This window comes from Carettochelys insculpta, chromosome 24 (assembly GCF_033958435.1).
Source record: "Carettochelys insculpta isolate YL-2023 chromosome 24, ASM3395843v1, whole genome shotgun sequence".
NCBI lineage: Eukaryota > Metazoa > Chordata > Testudines > Carettochelyidae > Carettochelys > Carettochelys insculpta.
This window is the reverse complement of record NC_134160.1, coordinates 19,744,017-19,761,855: the sequence shown is the minus strand read 5'-3', so window position 1 is coordinate 19,761,855 and position 17,839 is coordinate 19,744,017. Positions and strand designations below refer to the sequence as shown.

General features: G+C 47.7%; 1 long non-coding RNA gene across 1 annotated transcript; it reads left to right on the top strand.

Moving 5' to 3' along the window:
- Positions 1 to 352: 352 nt before the first annotated feature.
- Positions 353 to 17,602, top strand: LOC142001303 (uncharacterized). Its single transcript, XR_012642449.1, has 3 exons — positions 353 to 417; positions 9,044 to 9,257; positions 15,797 to 17,602. It is a non-coding gene; the product is annotated as an uncharacterized LOC142001303 (long non-coding RNA).
- Positions 17,603 to 17,839: the final 237 nt, after the last annotated feature.

Sequence of the window (17,839 nt, the reverse complement as noted above, 5' to 3'; positions counted from 1 at the left end):
ACACAGTGACAGCATCAGTGGTGACAGCAGCAACTCTGGGTTCTTATGGAATTGCCCCCTTTGGCCGCCTCCATTAGTGGGCCAGGTGTAGACACAGGCACCCTGCGTGCATACATGCACAAACACAAAGCAAGTCTCATTCTCTCGAGTAGGGGGCAGTAGTGCACATGCGCACAGATAGAGTGGGGTGGTGGATGTTCTGTTTGAAAAGTACCTAATAGGAAGGTGCTGCTTTGCTCCCAGCCTACACTACAGTCGTGCCCCCTCAGTCCCACCAGCGCAGCCCAGGCCTTTATGCTACTCACCGAATTCCCTCCTCCTCAGATACAGCTGTGTCTGTAGCTGGTAGCAGAAAAGACATTGCTCACCTTGTGCAGTCTCGATGGTTCTTTGATGTGTCTCCATGGATGCGCTATGGTAAGTGTTGGGCTTGCCCAGTATGGAGACTTTTCTTGAATAGTACTGAGTGGGGCCGTGCATGCATGAACCCAGCCTGCACCGTTCATGCCACTAAAGACAATGTGTGCAGCTCTGCTCTCATCTCAGCTACTTCATTGATGTCTTAACTATATGTAGTGCACTAAGTAGAGGGCAGCTGGGCAGGACATGGAGCACCACTGGGGGCACACAGCTCAAACAACCATTGTTATGGCATAAGTTAATGTCTCTTCCTTGTTCAAGTGCTGTCCCTGGGTGTTCCATGGTAGGTGACTATTGAGCAGTACCCCCCTTATTTGGCTGATGGGTTTCTGACTCTGTGCATCTACTGTGGACACTATGGTCTTAACTACTGCCATATATCTGCATGAGTGTATTGCATAATGTATCATGAGCGTGTGGTCAGAGAACAGCATGCCATATGTTCTGTAAGGGCACGTGCTTTAGAAAGGCTATGGATGTTGCTACTGCTCTCAAAGACTGTGCCTTTGGGAATACTGGGAGTGGGTTGTTTTAAGTAGAATAGCATTGCACTATGCATGTAGATGTGAGTCATGATAGAAGTTGACAAGTATCAGAGACATAGCTGTGTTAGTCTGCAGCTTTGAGAACAACAAAAAGTCTTGTGGCACCTTATAAACTAACAGATATTTTGGAGCATAAGCTTTCATGGGCAAAGACCCCCTTCATCAGATGCATGAGTGTGGGGGGTGGTTTCAGAGGGGTATTTAAAGAGTGGGGTCCCAGTAAAGCGGGAGGGCCAGAGCTGACAAGGTCTATTCAGCCAGGTGGAAATGGCCCAGTATCAACAATATTTATCAAAAGAGGAAAAAACAAGTAAGATCAGACAGGGGGAATGTGAGCCTTTGTCAGTGTCTAATGGGGAGCTATCAACACCCAACGCAGAGAAACTGCCTTTGTAAGATGTGAGCCACTCCCAGTCTCTGTTTAATCCATGGTTAATATAGTCAAATTTGCAAATAAATTGTAGCTCAGAGATTTCTCTCTCCATTTGATTTCTGAAAGTTTTTTGTTTGAGGACTGTCACCCTTAAATCTGCCATTGAATGTTCAGGGAGATTGAAATGTTCTCCCACAGGCTTCTGTACATTACCGTTCCTTATGTCTGATTTATGTCCATTTATTCTTTTACAGAGAGACTGTCCAGTTTGACCAATGTAAATTGCAGTGGGGCATGGCTGGCACATGATGGCATATATTATATTAGTAGATGTGCAGATAAAGGAGCCCCTGATGGTATAGTTGATGTTAGGTCCTGTGATGATGTCACTAGTGTAGATATGTTGGCTGCGAGGACTGTTACAGGGGCTGGTTCCAGGCCTAGAGTTACTGGTTTGTGATTTATAGTTGCTGGTGAGGTTTTGTTTAAGGTTGGCAGGCTGTCTGTAGGTGAGGACAGGCCTGCCTCCCAAGGTCTGTGAGAGTGAAGGATCATTGTGTTGCAGATCACTGATGATGCGCTGGAGAGACCTTTGGTGGGGGCTGTATGTGATGGTCAGTGGTGTTCTCTTGTTTTCCTTGCAAGACCTGTCTTGTAGCAGGTGGCTTCTGGGTACCCGTCTGGCTCTGTCAATCTGTTTCCTCACTTCCTTAAGTGGGTATTGAAGTTTGAGGAAAGCTTGGTGAAGGTCTTGTAGATGTTTGTCTTTGTCTGATGGATCAGAGCAAATACGGTTGTACCTTAGTGCCTGGCTGTAAACAATGGATCGTGTAGTATGCCCTGGATGGATGCTGGAGGCATGTAGATAAGCATAGTGGTCCATGGGTTTTCGGTTTCAAGTGGTATTTATGTGGCCCTCGCTTATCTGCACAGTAGTGTCCAGGAAGTGAATTTCTTGAGTGGACTGGTCCAGGCTAAGGTTGATGGTGGGGTGGAAACTGTTGAAATCACGGTAGAACTCTTCAAGAGCTTCCTTCCCATGGGTCCAGATGATGAAGCTGTCATCAATGTAGCACAGGTAGAGGAGGGACACTAGGGGACGAGAACTGAGACAGCGTTGTTCCAGGTCTGCCATAAAAATGTTGGCATATTGTGGGGCCATGCGGGTGCCCATAGCACTGCCGGTGACTTGAAGGTATAATAATTGTCCCCAAATCTGAAATAGTTGTGGGTGAGGACGAAGTCACAAAGCTCTGCCACCATTTGTGTCTCAGTTTCATCAAGGATAATGTTCCTAACAGCTTGGAGTCCATCTTCATGTGGGATATTAGTGTAAAGGGCCTCTACATCCATCGGGGCCAGGATGGTGTTTTCAGGAAGGGCACCAATGGATTGTAGTTTCTGAGGAAGTCAGTGGTATCTCGAAGAAAGCTGGGGGTGCTGGTAGCGTAGGGTCTAAGTAGAGAGTCCAAATATCCAGATGATCCTGTGGTGAGGGTGCCAATGCCTGAGATGATGGGGCGTCCGGGATTCCCAGGTTTATGTATCTTGGGCAGCAGGTAGAACAAAACTGGTTTGGGTTCAAGGGGTGTGTCTGTGTAAATCTGTTCTTCATCGAGTGTCCCCGTGGGTGCTCCACAATAGGTGTCGGGCTTGCCCGGTGCCACAGATCGGAAATCTTCCAGCAGTTTCTCCTGGATCACGCATGCGCCGGTGCTCGCCGCTCCCTTGTGCGTCCCTGGCCACGTGCGCGATCCGGTCCCTGCCAGTTCCTTCTCAACCGCCATCGGCTGAAGACGGAATCCGCTCAGGCTACGGCCAGAATCAGATTAGACAGTGTTTCTACGTGTAAATTGTTGTTTTTTTCCGGTTAAAAAAAAAAAAAGAGAGAGGACAAAGAGAATACCAAAAAAAAAAAAAAATAATATACAAAAGAAAAGAAAAAGAGAGAGAGGAGCGGAGAGGAAGAGTGGACGTGAAGGCCAGTAGGCTGCCCGCTGCCCTGCAGGCCGGTGTCCGCGATTCGGGGAAACAGGCACGGATTAGGTGCTAAGTACCCTATTAACAGTAAAAGACCCACCGTGGTGGCTTCTTCAGGCTTTAAAAAGTGTGAGTCCTGCCGTGAAGCTATGCTGGCCTCCGATGGGCATAGTGAATGCATCCGATGCCTGGGAAAATCACGTTACCCAGAAGTGTTCCCACTGTGCTAAGCTCACAGCCAGGGCCAGGAAAGACAGAGAAATGCGTCTTAAAATGCTCTTGTTTGATAAGGCCCTCCAGCCAGACGTGCCGGAGAGGCAATCAGAAGGGCCCTCTGGGTTCCACAAGAGGAAGGCAGCTTCTTTGACCCCCTCGGTGCAAAAACGGAGGAAGCTCTCCCCAGCTCGATCCCTGCTAGTGGTTTCAGCGAGCGGGACGGGCGGAGCACACAGCCCCCAGCCGCGTACTCAGGCAAGCGGCACCGCGGCAGCGCACGTGGCAGAGGCTGAGCCTCCGATTACAAAACAGCCGGCACGCGCGGCGCCTAGAGCATTGGCCAAGCAAGCACCGGAACCGGCGGCACCGCCACAGGCGGCACCAACCCCTGCGGCACCAACGGTGCAGGGCCAACAGGCATGAAGCCTGCAGGCACTGGAGGACGTTATCTGCGTGGCACGGCAGCTGAGCGTGCCGGGCGCGGCGCCGACAGCGGGGCCGAGATCCCTGGCGCGGGAGGGTGCGGTGCCAGCTCCGCAGGGGAGGGGAAAGGCAAAAGCAAAAGCCCGGCACCTCAGCACTTCTCCAGACAGGGCTGCGCTGCTGCTAACAACAAGCCCTCCCCCTGTGCTGCACACGACGCCCAGAAGGCCTGGGTCTCCACCGGCCTATCCAGAACCTCCTTCTCCGTTCCTCCAACCAATGTCACCATGGCTTGGGCCACCTTCACCCTTTCTGGGATTGGATCCACTGGAGTACTATCACAAACCAGTGTCACCGCTATCTGTGTCATCGCGGAGGTCTCGCTCTCCCAGACATCGGGGGTACACACCCCGATAGTGGTCCAGGTCTCTGGACCCGGGCCCGTGCCCGTGCTGCCATGGTCGTTCTTATCATGCTGGACACAGACACTCCAGGCCTACGCCCAGGGGCAGGTCCCCCCCGGCTGTCCAATACCCCCATGGGCACTCCCGTTCGGGGATGGAAACTCAGTTATCTCAAGGTGAGTTAAATTTAGAACACCGAGACTTTCCTTCGCAATCCTCCAGCAAGCAGGTTTACCATCGGCCGCAGGAACCTGAGAGTTCGAGGGAGGTGTACCCTAGTGGTTCCTCCTCATCCTCCCTAGATGAGGCCATGGCCTCCGGGGATGTTGCTCCCCCGGATGACCTTAAACAGTTTCAGGAGCTGTTTAAAAGGGTGGCTTTCACACAAGGCATTCAAACGGCAGAAGTGCAGGAGAAACACCACAAACTCCTGAAAAATTTGAGACCCCCGGCTTCATCCAAAATAGCTATCCTGCTGGACGAAGCCATTATGGAGTCAGCCACTACCATATGGCAGACTCTGGCCTCCCTTCCGCCTATGAACAAGAGAACGGATAAGAAGTACTTCATCCCAGCAAAGGGCATGAAGTTCCTCTTCAGTCACCCACAACGAAACTCGTTGGTGGTCGAATCGTTCCAGCAGAGGTCGAAGACTTCTCAGTACAAATCGGGGGGATCAGACAAAGATGCCAAGAAGCTACAGGTATATTCCTCTTCCACCCTGCTATTGAGAGTGGCAAATTATGCGGCACACCCAGCGAGCCATAACTTTGATAATTACTCCAGGCTTACTTCTCTCATGGATTCACTTCCGGAAGATAAGAAGCTGGTGTTAGACAATTGTGCAAGAGGGCTATGCAGCTTCGAGGATGGGGGTCCATATCGCCCTGGATGTGGCAGATACAGCGGCACGCTCAGCGGCTACAGCAGTGGTCATGCGTAGAGAATCCTGGCTCCAGACATCGGGCATCCCGAGGGATCTACAGGCGAAGATCATGGATCTTCCCTTTGACACGCAAAAGTTGTTTGCAGACTCAACCGACTCGGTCCTCCACTCCAGTAAGGACTCGAGAGCTACACTTAGAACCCTGGGTATTTATACCCCTCCATATAGGAAGAAAAAAATATTACCCTCAGCAAAGACGCTACCCGTACAACCACAGCGTGCGCAGTATCAACGGGGCTATGACCAAGGGCGACATCAACAGCAGCAACAGTACAGAACTCCCAGGCAACGGTCCCAACAAAGTCGTACGCCCTCGGGACAGGCCCAAAGGCAACAAGTTTGACGGGCATGTCGAGGGCTGCACTATCACTACCATCGTGCAACGCCACTCTCATCTCATGTTCCATCATCGCCTCAGACCGTTTCAATCCCAATGGCAAAAGATCACCACAGACAAATGGGTGCTGGAGATCATAGCCACGGGTTACGCGATCCCCTTCCAGTCGCTCCCACCGACGAAGCCTCCCTCCAGGCCCCACCTCCTGGACACTACCCATGAGGCGAGGCTCAAACAGGAGGTGGACCACCTTATGTTCATAGGAGCGGTGGAAAGAGTGCCGGAACAATTCCAGGGGAAAGGTTTTTATTCACGCTACTTCCTCACAGAGAAGAAAACAGGAGGCTGGAGGCCCATCTTAGATCTTCGGGGCCTCAACCGCTACTTGCGCAAGCAACGTTTTCGGATGATTACAGTCGCCTCCATACTCTTGGCACTGGACGATGGAGATTGGTTGGCAGCCCTCGACTTACAAGATGCTTACTTTCATATAACGATCCACCCGGCACACAGGCGCTTCCTCTGCTTCATGGTCGGCAAGGAACACTTCCAGTACAGCGTTCTTCCGTTCGGCCTCTCCTCAGCCCCCAGAGTCTTTACCAAAACCTTGGCAGTGGTGTCAGCCTACCTGCACAGACAGGGGGTATTCATATTTCCATACCTGGATGACTGCCTATTGAAAGGGGCCTCGAAGGCAGAAGTCCTACGCATGATACGCATCACAGCGGACATGTTTTCTTCGCTGGGCCTAGTCATCAACCTCGCGAAGTCAAAGACCGACCCCACACAGGACATAGAGTTCATAGGGGCACGCATAAACTCTATCACAGCAAGGGTTGTACCTACCTGACGTCCGCTTTCGCACCATCAGTTCACTGGTGCAAGTCATTATATACAGCCCCACGGTGCCGGTCTTAACGTGCTTACAGCTGCTGGGCCATATGGCGGCAGCAACATTTGTGGTACAGAATGCCCGACTGCACATGCGAAGCCTGCAGCATTGGCTGGCGAGTTTCTACAAACCGGCATCCCACACTGTCCACAGGGTGGTGTCGCCCACAACAGAGGTGTGCAGATCCCTGCAATGGTGGGTGAACCCCAAGAACCTGCTAGTAGGGGTGCCCTTTCACCAACCACAAATTTCTATTTTTCTGACTACCGACGCCTCCCACATAGGATGGGGAGCGCACAACGGCGACAAGGTGATGCAAGGGCTATGGTCCCCTGCAGAACAGTCACTGCACATAAACATACTGGAGCTCAGAGCAGTGTTCAATGCCTGCAAGCATTTCCGAGACCACATATATGGCAAAGTAGTCGGGATCAATACAGACAATACCTCCACTATGTTTCACATAAATCGACAAGGAGGAGCCCGATCCCGTGCCCTATGTGCGGAAGCAGTCCAACTGTGGAACTGGTGCATCGCCAACAACATAACGTTGAAAGCCTCGTACTTGCCGGGCGCTCACAACGTGAAAGCAGATCAGCTGAGCAGGCGCTTTGCACTCATGTACGAATGGCAGATCCGCCCCAATCTGCTACGACTGATCTTTCATACCTGGGGGTTTCCCCAGATCGATCTGTTTCCCAACCAGCACAACAAGAAATGTCCCCAGTACTGCTCCAGGGCAGGAGTGGGGCTGGGGGTCCCTGTGGGATGCATTCATGATTCCATGGAAGGGCCCCCTATTTTATGCGTCCCCCCCACAGTGCTTATCCACAAGGTCTTGCAGAAAGCCAGAAGGGAGAGAGCTCGCATGATACTAGTAGTCCCAACGTGGGATCGGCAGCAATGGTTTCCCTTGCTTCTGCGCATGTCGGACTGCCCACCGCTCCCTCTACCGGTGGCGCCAGACCTACTCACGCAGGCCCAGGGGTCCATAGTGCACCCGAACCCTCAGAGTCTGCGCCTACAAGCATGGCTAATCCATGGCTCAGCTCCTTAGAAAGTACATGCGCGGAGGGAGTACAACAAGTCCTGGAAAGTAGCCGAAGGACCTACACCAGGAAGACTTATAAGCAGAAATGGACTCGATTCACAGCCTGGTGTTCCGCCAAGCAGTTAGCTCCCCTTGACGTTCCTATACCGATAATACTTGAATACTTATTGGACCTCAAGAGGGGCGGACTTTCCTTATCCTCACTCAAAGTCCACCTCACCGCTATATCAGCCTTTCGGCATACGGAGGAGGGGCCCACGGTATTTGCCCATCCTATCGTTACCAGGTTCTTGAAGGGATTGGTAAACCTGTACCCCCCTCGGAAACCGCTTCCGCCATCATGGAACCTGGACTTGGTGCTCAGCACGCTCACGGGTCCACCTTTTGAACCATTAGCCACGGTTCCCCTACGTCTCCTTACCATAAAAACAACCTTCCTCCTTGCAATTACGTCAGCTCGCAGGGTGAGTGAGCTCGCAGCAGTGATGGCAACGCTGCCCTGCACAGTATTCTCAAAGGAGGCGGTAACCTTGCGGCTGCACCCAGCCTTTGTTCCAAAAGTTTCTTCAGAGTTCCATCTTAACGAACCAATAGTTTTACCCTCGTTTTACCCGAAGCCTCACAACTCCAGCAAGGAGGCATGCCTGCATCTCCTGGATGTGAGGAGGGCGTTGGCCTTCTACATAGACAGAACTAAGTCCTTCCGGAAAATGGACAGGCTTCTAGTCTCTCTCGCTCCCAGGTCAAAAGGAGAAGGTCTCTCTTCACAGAGAATCTCAAAGCACATTGTGTCCTGTATAAAAATGTCCTATGAGCTTTGAAAGACTCCTTTGCTGGCCCCGCCCAGGGCTCACTCCACCAGGGCAGTGGCGGCGTCAACAGCCTTCTTTAAGGGCATCGCGTTGAAGGACATCTGTAGAGCGGTGACCTGGTCATCCTATGACCCCTTCGCCAAGCATGCCCTACATCGGGTATTCCAAGAGGATACCCGCCTCTCGACAGCAGTCCTTTCGGGGGAAAGCTGCACATAAACCGATTACCCACCTCCTTTCTTGGGTTACTGCTGGGTAGTCACCTATTGTGGAGCACCCACGGGGACACTCGATGAAGAAAGAGAAGTTACTCACCTGTAGTAATGATGGTTCTTCGAGATGTGTCCCCGTGGGTGCTCCACCACCTGCCCATCCTCCCCGCTTCGGATCTCTGTCTAGTGTCTTTCGGGAGCATCCGAGGCGGTTGGTCAAGGAACTGGCAGGGACCGGATCGCACACGTGGCCGGCGATGCACAAGGGAGCGGCGCGCGCCGGCGCATGCGCGATCCAGGAGAAACTGCTGGAAGATTTCCGATCTGCGGTGCTGGGCGAGCCCGACACCTATTGTGGAGCACCCACGGGGACACATCTCAAAGAACCATCGTTACTACGGTGAGTAACTTCTCTTTCCTGTGTTTTTATAGGGACGGTCTTGAGCAGATGCTGTAGTTTCTTTGTGTATTCCTCAGTGGGATCCTCAGCCAGAGGCCTGTAGAATGTGGTATTGGAGAGTTGCCAGGTAGTCTGTCCTATTCATGATGACAACAGCGCCTCCCTTGTCGGCCTCTTCGATGACAATGTCAGAGTTGTTTCTGAGGCTGTTGATGGCGTTGCGTTCTGCATGTCTGAGGTTATGGGGTAAGCGATTCCGCTTTTCCACAATTTCTGCCTGTGCACACCGGCGGAAGCATTCTATGTATAGGTCCAATTTGTCATTTCGACCACCGGGGGAGTCAGGTTGGGATGACGGAGCAATCCCTTTGATCTTCGTGCAATGAATAAAAATATAATTAGCTATTTTCTAAAGGCTCAAGTCCTGTGTATGTAGAAGGATATGGCCCTCCTGACATCCAAAATGTGCAGTTTGACGTCTACATTGCAGTTTTGCATCTAAATTGGAAGCCTGTGGTTTAGAGTAGAAGGTAGGTAGAATTATAGGTTCATTGATATGGAATTGAGAGCAGACTTTGGTTAGAAAGGTAGGAAGCAGTCATAATACCATTTTGTATTTCTATATGGTGGAGTGTCAGTCAAAGTAGTTATGTTGCTCAGCCTTTGAGTTGATGTTATCACTGCAAAAAGTGTTTTTATTGTTAACTTGGCCAAGGAACATGTGGCCATTGACTTGAATCGTGCTGATGCTATGGTGCAGTCAAGACTCATATGCAGTGGGCTTTTGTGGGTTGTATGCCCTCTTTCAGAGCATCAGGATGAGAAGCAATTGGACTTGGAGAGGTAAGTATTGCATATTGTTTCTCATATACTCTGTAATAGCACATCTGTCACTTGCTGAAAGTAGTGGTATACATTCTACTGGAGCCAGACAGAAAAACCAGGCCACCAGATGTAGGGTATGTGGTCGGGGGTGAAGCATGGTACCCCTGTTTTGAGAGAATTGGGGGAATCAAATCTGACTGAGCTGCACTGGAGCTGTGAGGATGATTTGTGCTCCATCTGTCTAGAGTTTCCTGAGGATTCTGGCTATCAAAAAGTGGGTGGAAAGGCATACAGTAGAGGAGTAAGCCATCCCCCAGAGATTTGTGGCATTTGCCTGCTCTCAAACCATCATCATCATCATCAATAACTGTGGGCTCAGTGCCTGCTGGTGTCTGATGCCTCTTATTCCTTTCCATATTTCCCTGTCCTGTGTGGAGTGACTTAGTTTCTGTAGACTAGCTCAACAACAATCTGCTATGCCATCTACCCATTCTCTGTGGGGTCTGCCTCTCCTGTTCAAACAGTCCATTATGCCAAATATGAGAGTCTTGATTTTTCATTCGTCGTTCATTCTGCAAATATGCCTAAATAGTTATAACTTCTGTTTTATAACCTTCTGCAGCAGGTTCTCTTTCAGCTCTATCTTTCTATATAATTCCTCATTGGTGACCTTCTACATCCATCCTATTCCCAGAATCTTTCTATAATAATGCCTTTCAAACACCAATATTCTTCTTTTTGAATCTTTCATTATCACCCATGTCTCACATCTGTACAACATGCTGCTGAATACATGTTTTCAAGAGGCTCAGTTTCACACCTAAGCTAATCACTTTGCTTTGCCGGATCTTATCCATTGCCTTCAAACTCACTCTTGCTTTCGCTATTCTAGTCGCTATCTCCTTCTTACAGTGTAGATCATATGCTATGTTGCTCCCCAGATATGTGAACTTCTCTACATTTTCTAGTTCAATACCATCTACACTGATCTTCCTTCCTATTTCCTGATCTCCAAATACCATGGGTTTTGGTTTTTCAAGGTTCATAATCAGTCTCTACTGCTTCCTTCTTCGTTTAGCACTTGCAGCATTTTGCTAGCGTCTCCTCATCTTCCTCAATGATAACTATATTATCTATGAACCTCAAGTTGTTAATTCTTTTCCTGTGCACAGATATCCCTTCTACCTCTTCCTTGATCTTGTCCATCACTCTCTCCAGATGCCTGATGAAGATACTTGGTGATATTGGATCTCCTTGTCTCATACCTCTACTTGTTTTAAACCAACTTCCCAATTCCCCATATGTTCTTACCGCTGCCTCCACATTGTCACTGATATCCTTCAACAACCATATCAGTCTGCTATGCACTCCGTACAACTCCAGTACCACCCAAGTCACTTTCTGATCTATACTGTCAAATGCCTTTTCAAAGTCGATGAAGCAAGTGTGTATGTTCTTGCTCTTTAGTTGAGCTTTCTCCTCTATCAGTCTTAGTGCCAATATCTGCTGTATGGTACTTCTATCTTTTCTGAACCCCGCTTGCTCATCTGCTGTGTTCTTCTATCCGTGATCTTAGGCTCTCCGTTAGTATCATCATCAGCACCTTTCCTAGATGACTCATTAGGGCAATCATTCTGTAGTTCTTGCACTTCATTGTACTTCCTTTCTTGTGTATTGTCACTAGCATGGATTTTGTCCATTCCTTAGGTGCCTTGCCTTCTTTCCAAGTTATATTCATAGTCAATGTATTTCCTGAATTATGCTTTCTCCACTGTATTTGATCATCTCTCCTGTGATCTTATCATTTCCAGAGCTCTTGTTGTTTTTTAGTTGTTTCACTGCTGCTTCTACTTCCTCCTTTGAAATATGTCTTGCTCTCGATGCTCAGTGGAGATATCTCTTTCAGTTTTTTGATCAGTCTCTCTGAGACACTCGGGTCCAACTATCAGAGGGGTAGCCGTGTTAGTCTGGATCTGTAACAGCAACGAAGGGTCCTGTGGCACCTTATAGACTAACAGAAAAGTTTTGAGCATGGGCTTTCATGAGCACAGACTCACTTCATCAGATGCTGAAGTGAGTCTATGCTCATGAAAGCCCATGCTCAAAACTTTTCTGTTAGTCTATAAGGTGCCACAGGACCCTTCGTTGCTGTTTCGGGTTCAACTGTGCTTTGTGTAGATTGGTACAATATCTCATCTATCACTGCACAATTTTCTCCCTGTTCATGAGCACTTCTTCATTCTCATCTTTGATCGCCATATGCTTCAGTTGCCATTTCCCATTAATATTCCTAATCACCCTTCTGCACCTCCCTGGTCTTACATTCACCATAATACCTCTCTATATCTTCACATTGCTCCTCTAACCATTTCATAGAATCATAGAACAATAGATCTGGAAGAGACCTAAAAAAGCCATTGAGTCCAGCCCCCGGCTCTAAGCAGGACCAAACCCATCAGATCAGCCCAGCCAGGGCTTTGTCGAGCTGAGACTTAAACACCTCCAGGGATGGAGACGCCACTACTTCCCTGGGTAGACCATTCCAATGCTTCACCACCCTCCTAGTGAAAAAGTTTTTCCTGATATTCAACCTGGAACTTCCCAACCACAACTTGAGACCATTGTTCCGTGTTCTGCCACCCGTGACCACTGTGAACAGCCTCTCTCCAGCCTCTTTGCAACCTCCCTTCAGTAAGCTGAAGGCTGTTATCAAATCCTCCCTCAGTCTTCTCTTCTGCAGACTAAATTGACCCAGTTCCCTCTACCTTTCTTCATAGGTCATATGCTCTAGTCCCCTAATTATTTTGGTCACCCTCCGCTGGTCCCTCTCCAGTGTGTCCACATCCTTCCTATAATTGGGGGCCCAGAACTGGACACAGTACTCCAGACGCGGCCTCACCAAAGCCGTATAAAGAGGAATAATCACTTCTCTGGATCTACTGGCAACATTCCTCTTGATGCAACCTAATATATCATTAGCCTTCTTGGCTACAATGGCACACTGTTGACTCATGTCCAGCTTCTTGTCCACTACAACTCCCAGGTCCTTTTTTACAAAACTGCTACTGAGCCAGTCGGACCCCAGCCTGTAACAATGCTTGGGATTCTTCCAGCCTACGTGCAGGACTCTGCACTTGTCCTTATTGAACCTCATCAGATTTCTTGCAGCCCAGTCTTCCAATTTGTCTAAGTCAGTCTGGACCCTGTCCCTACCGTCCAGTGTATCTACCTCTCCCCCTAGCTTAGTGTCATCCGCAAACTTGCTGAGGGTGCATTCCAACCCCTCATCCAGGTCATTGATAAATACGTTAAACAAAATAGGACCCAGAACTGAACCTTGGGGCACTCCACTAGAAACCGACCGCCATCCTGACGTAGAGCTGTTGATCACTACCCTCTGGGCCCAACCTTCTAGCCAGCTTTCTATCCATCTTACCGTCCATTTATCCAATCCACATTCCTTTAACTTGCCGACAAGAATATTGTGGGAGACCATATCAAAAGCTTTGCTAAAGTCCAGATAAATCACATCCATTGATTTTTTTCCCCTATCCACAGAGCTAGTTATCTCATTGTAGACACTAATCAGATTGGTCAGGCATGACTTGCCCTTCATGAATCCATGCTGACTATTCCTGATCACTTTCCCTTCCTCCAAGTGCCTCAAAATGACTTCCTTGAGGAGCCCCTCCATGATTTTTCCATTTCTCCTTATCCTTTCTGGCTGCTTTCCTTACCTCATTGCATTTCACCCTATATTGCTGTTCTGCCATGTCGGAAACATCTCTTCTGATCTTCAACGCTCTCTTCTCTTGAACCAACTTCAGTGTCTCCTGAGTAATCCACTTGTTACTGATGTTCTCGTCTTCTGGAACAGTCTGCTCAATTGCCTTTTCTTTCGCTGTGGCTATCCCTGCAACTCTTATCGAGGTCTTTCTCTGTGGTGATATATTTAATCTTCTCTTCAAGTGCTGGTCTGTCTACATTCCCTGTTTCTTCCTCACCTAGCCTCGCCACATCTCTTCTTAAACTGTCTCTTACACTTTCTTTTGAGTTTTATCGTGATGTTTGCTATCACTATACTGTGGTCCGAGTCTATATCCATTTCTTGGAAATATTGGCACTGCTGTACTGATGTTACCCATCATCTTCTTATAAAAATCATCTCTCTTATGTTCTTGGACTTTGTGTCATTTGATTGTCATGTCCACTTCCCACAGCCCTTTTGTTGGAATCTTGTGTTGCAGATCACCATCTTGTGCTCCATAGGAAACTCTACTAGTTTCTCACCTCTTTCATTTCTTTCTCCATATCCAGACCTTCCCAAAAATCTCTCCTAATCTTCATTATCTGTTCCAGCCTTTGCGTTACAATCTCCTCCGATGATCAGCACATCTTTCTCCAGTATCTCCTCCACCGTCTTTGTCAAGTCTTTATAGAACAACCCAATCTCTTCCTCTGTACTGTCCAATGTGGATGCATACACCTGAACAACTGAGATGTTAAACGGTTTTGCTTCTAATCTCACTACCATCATTCTTGCACTCACTGGTTTGTATCCTAATAATGTTCCTCTAGCTATTTTGCTAAGAAGGAAGCCTTTAAGTGCCCTTGGATTTTCCAAATGGTAAACAAGGAGAGGGTTCAATTTCACATTGCATTCTAAATTTCCACCAAGAAGTAATGTCAGTTGATCCTTCGAGGCCTTGAAACCTGTTGCTTTTGTTTTATCCCTTGAAATAGATAAATAAATGTTCAGGAAGGCATTCTTTTCCAGAAAAGCCCCACTTCATTAACATTAAAGATTGGTTTAGAAAAATATCCACCTTCATCAATTATTCCTTGCAGTGAGGCTGGGAAAATGTTAGCTTCCTGAATATCAGCAGATGCTACTTTGCCTGTAACATACAGTCTATGGTAATATGTATGCACTTTAAAACATTCAAACCAACCGTGACTTGCTTTGAATGTTACTTGTTGGCCCCAACTTGTCTCTCTTCCTCAGCTTTCTTCTTCAGGTCCTCAAACAAAGACAGGGCTTTCTCCTTTATGACAAGAAACTCAAAGGCATGTTGCATTCATTATGGCTATCAATCCAATGTGTTGAAAGTCTTGCAAGCTGTCCCATGACTTCATCCTTGGCCTTTGTTATTCAATGAAAGTTTTAGATCCACCAACATACGTTTCTGCCCTTTCCTTTATCTTTTCTTTCTGCATGAAGATTGTACATATGTCTTTCAATTGCTCACCCTGTTCAATTCTTTTGATAACTTCAAGCTTGGTAGCCGTGGATATTGCTTTCTTTGCTCTTTTGACCTTAGTTACAGCTCCTGAAGAAACTTCTCATGTCTAGGACCCAGGATGATCACAAATAACAGTATAATAATTAATAACATTTGAAGATTAGTGTCACTCACAGTAAAGAGGACATAAACACAACGAAGTGCACAAACCAACTGGAAAGAGCTGGATGTCTGAGGGAAATGAGTCAGGCTTGTACTGCATTCTGCTGTATTCCACCTCGTTCATTACTTACGAAACGGACACTCAGACAAAGGTTGATTCTTCTTTGTAGCGAGAATATGTTTGTAAATTGAAAAATAGGTATAAATTTACATCATTTGTAGTGAAAACTCATAAATTGAAAGTTTGTAAATGAAGGGATAAGTGCACATTCAAAGTGAGTAGGGTCGCAGTACTTCAGAATTTTTTAAAGGCATTTTAGAGGTATTTTTGTTCTTTAACTGCTCTAGTTTTGTTTTGCCTCTGTTCTTCTGTGTTCTTTTTCTTTTTTTGAAACCAAGTCACATCAGCAAACTATTTGCAAGGAAGTGAAATTGATGAGAAGAGGGAATTTCCCTGTTTCCCATTCTTTTCTTTTTTGGAAGCATATAGTAAGAGTTGTCTAGCTAGAAAAACTATAAACTAGTAACCCTATGCTGTATGATGTCTAATTACAGATCTAAGAGAAGAAGAGAGAGCCCCACTCCAGCTGCAGTTGAGGGTGGCAATGAAGGAAATGAGGAGAGTGGTGTTTCATGCACTATCCCTCATGGCGTGAACGCTGTGCACGGGGTTAGCACATGTGCAGTCCCACTCAATACTGCTCAGGAAAAGTCTCCATGCTGCAGTGCTGGGTGAGCCCAACACCTACCATGAAGCACCCACAGGACAGTACTTGAAGAAGGACCACTTTTTCAGACTGTGCAGTTGTGGGTCCTGCCGTTGACCCTCCTGTGAGACTCGCACCTCAGGGCAGCTTCCAGCCACTAACTGCATTCATGGCAGGTGCCAGCACATCTTGGAGCAGCCCACACACCAAGGGCCAATCATTCATTGCTTTCAAGGAGCTTTTACCCTCAGACATTGTTGGTGGGGTTATGACTTGCTCCAACACAGCTCTCTGCACTGTGGGTGCTGCCATCTGGGTAAACCTGTATGTAAACACATGGATGGTGGTTGTGTACATGTCAGACATCACCACACCAAAATTCCCATCGCCAACTATGCACTGATGCTGTGCCTAGGAAAACTGAGGCACCCACATGATGTTGGCATAGGACAGTAGGAAACACAACAAGGGGAATAGTATCATCTGTCAGTTTCTATAATCTGCATAAATTCCACCTAGAAAGAAGGTAGTTTATTACTGAGAATTATAATGTGAATCTTTGTCCTCAACGGTCTGACTAGACCAATGATTTAATCACACTTTCTACTTGTTTGTAATCTGAAGATGTAAACCTTGAGTTCCATTCCTAGTGCTAATACTATTTACTGCCCCAGCTCAAAATCTGGAGTAATTTTTCTGAAGCAACTACATGGGTTATTGCTATATTTGTCTGGTTAGCTGCAAAAAACTGTATGTGTATGACCCAGAGGAAATAATGTATTTTTATTACTTTACTTTTTGTGTATTTTGTTGATGGTGCTGGATTGATTTTAAAGGTGTAAAGAGAAGTTACTCACCGTAGTAATGATGATTCTTCGAGATGTGTCCCCGTGGGTGCTCCAGAATAGGTGTCGGGCTCGCCCCGGCGCCGTAGGTCGGATCTTTTCAGCAGTTTCTGCCGGACCGCGCATGCGCCGGTGTGTGCCACTCCCTTGCGCGCTCCTGGCCGCGTGCGCGATCTGGTCCCCGCCAGTTCCTTGACCAACCGCCTTGGATGCTCCTGAAACATACTAAACAGAGATCCGAAGTGGGGAGGATGGGCGGGGTGGTGGAGCACCCACAGGGACACATCTTGAAGAACCATCATTACTACGGTGAGTAACTTCTCTTTCTTCCTCGAGTGTCCCCGTGGGTGCTCCACGAGAAGTGACTACCCAGCAGTAACCCAAGATAGGAGGTGGGTAATCGGTTTATGTGCAACTTGTCCCCAAAAGGACCGCTGTCGAGAGACGGGTATCCTCTTGGAATACCCTGTGAAGGGCGTAATGCTTGGCGAAGGTGTCATAGGATGACCAGGTCGCCGCTCTGCAAATGTCTTTTAGTGCAATGCCCTTGAAAAACACTGTTGATGCTGCCACCGTCCTAGTGGAGTGAGCCCTAGGGGGAGCCAGTAAAGGAGTCTTACTAAGTTCGTAGCACATTTTTATGCAGGATTCTGATTTGCTCACCTTGATTATCTTTTTCTGATTTGTCCTCCTTGCTTCCTGTTTTTGGTTCTCTGTGTCTTAAATATTGAGTCTGTTCTGGTCTGGCTATGGTCTGAAGAAGTGGGTCTGTCCCACGAAAGCTCACCTAATAAACTATTTTGCTAGTCTTCAAAGTGCTACTTGACTGCTTTTTGTTTTGATAGTGTATAGACTAGCACGGCTTAATCTCTGTTACTATTCAACAAATATTCTTAAATTTCTAATAAAATTAAGAATTGGTGACACTGATACATTTAAGAAATCTCAAAAAAAAAATCCCTTGAAGGAGCTAGGTCTATATCTGGGGGTCTGCTAGGGCTAATTCATCCTGTGGGGAGACCCTTGTCAGTGGCATATAACACGTC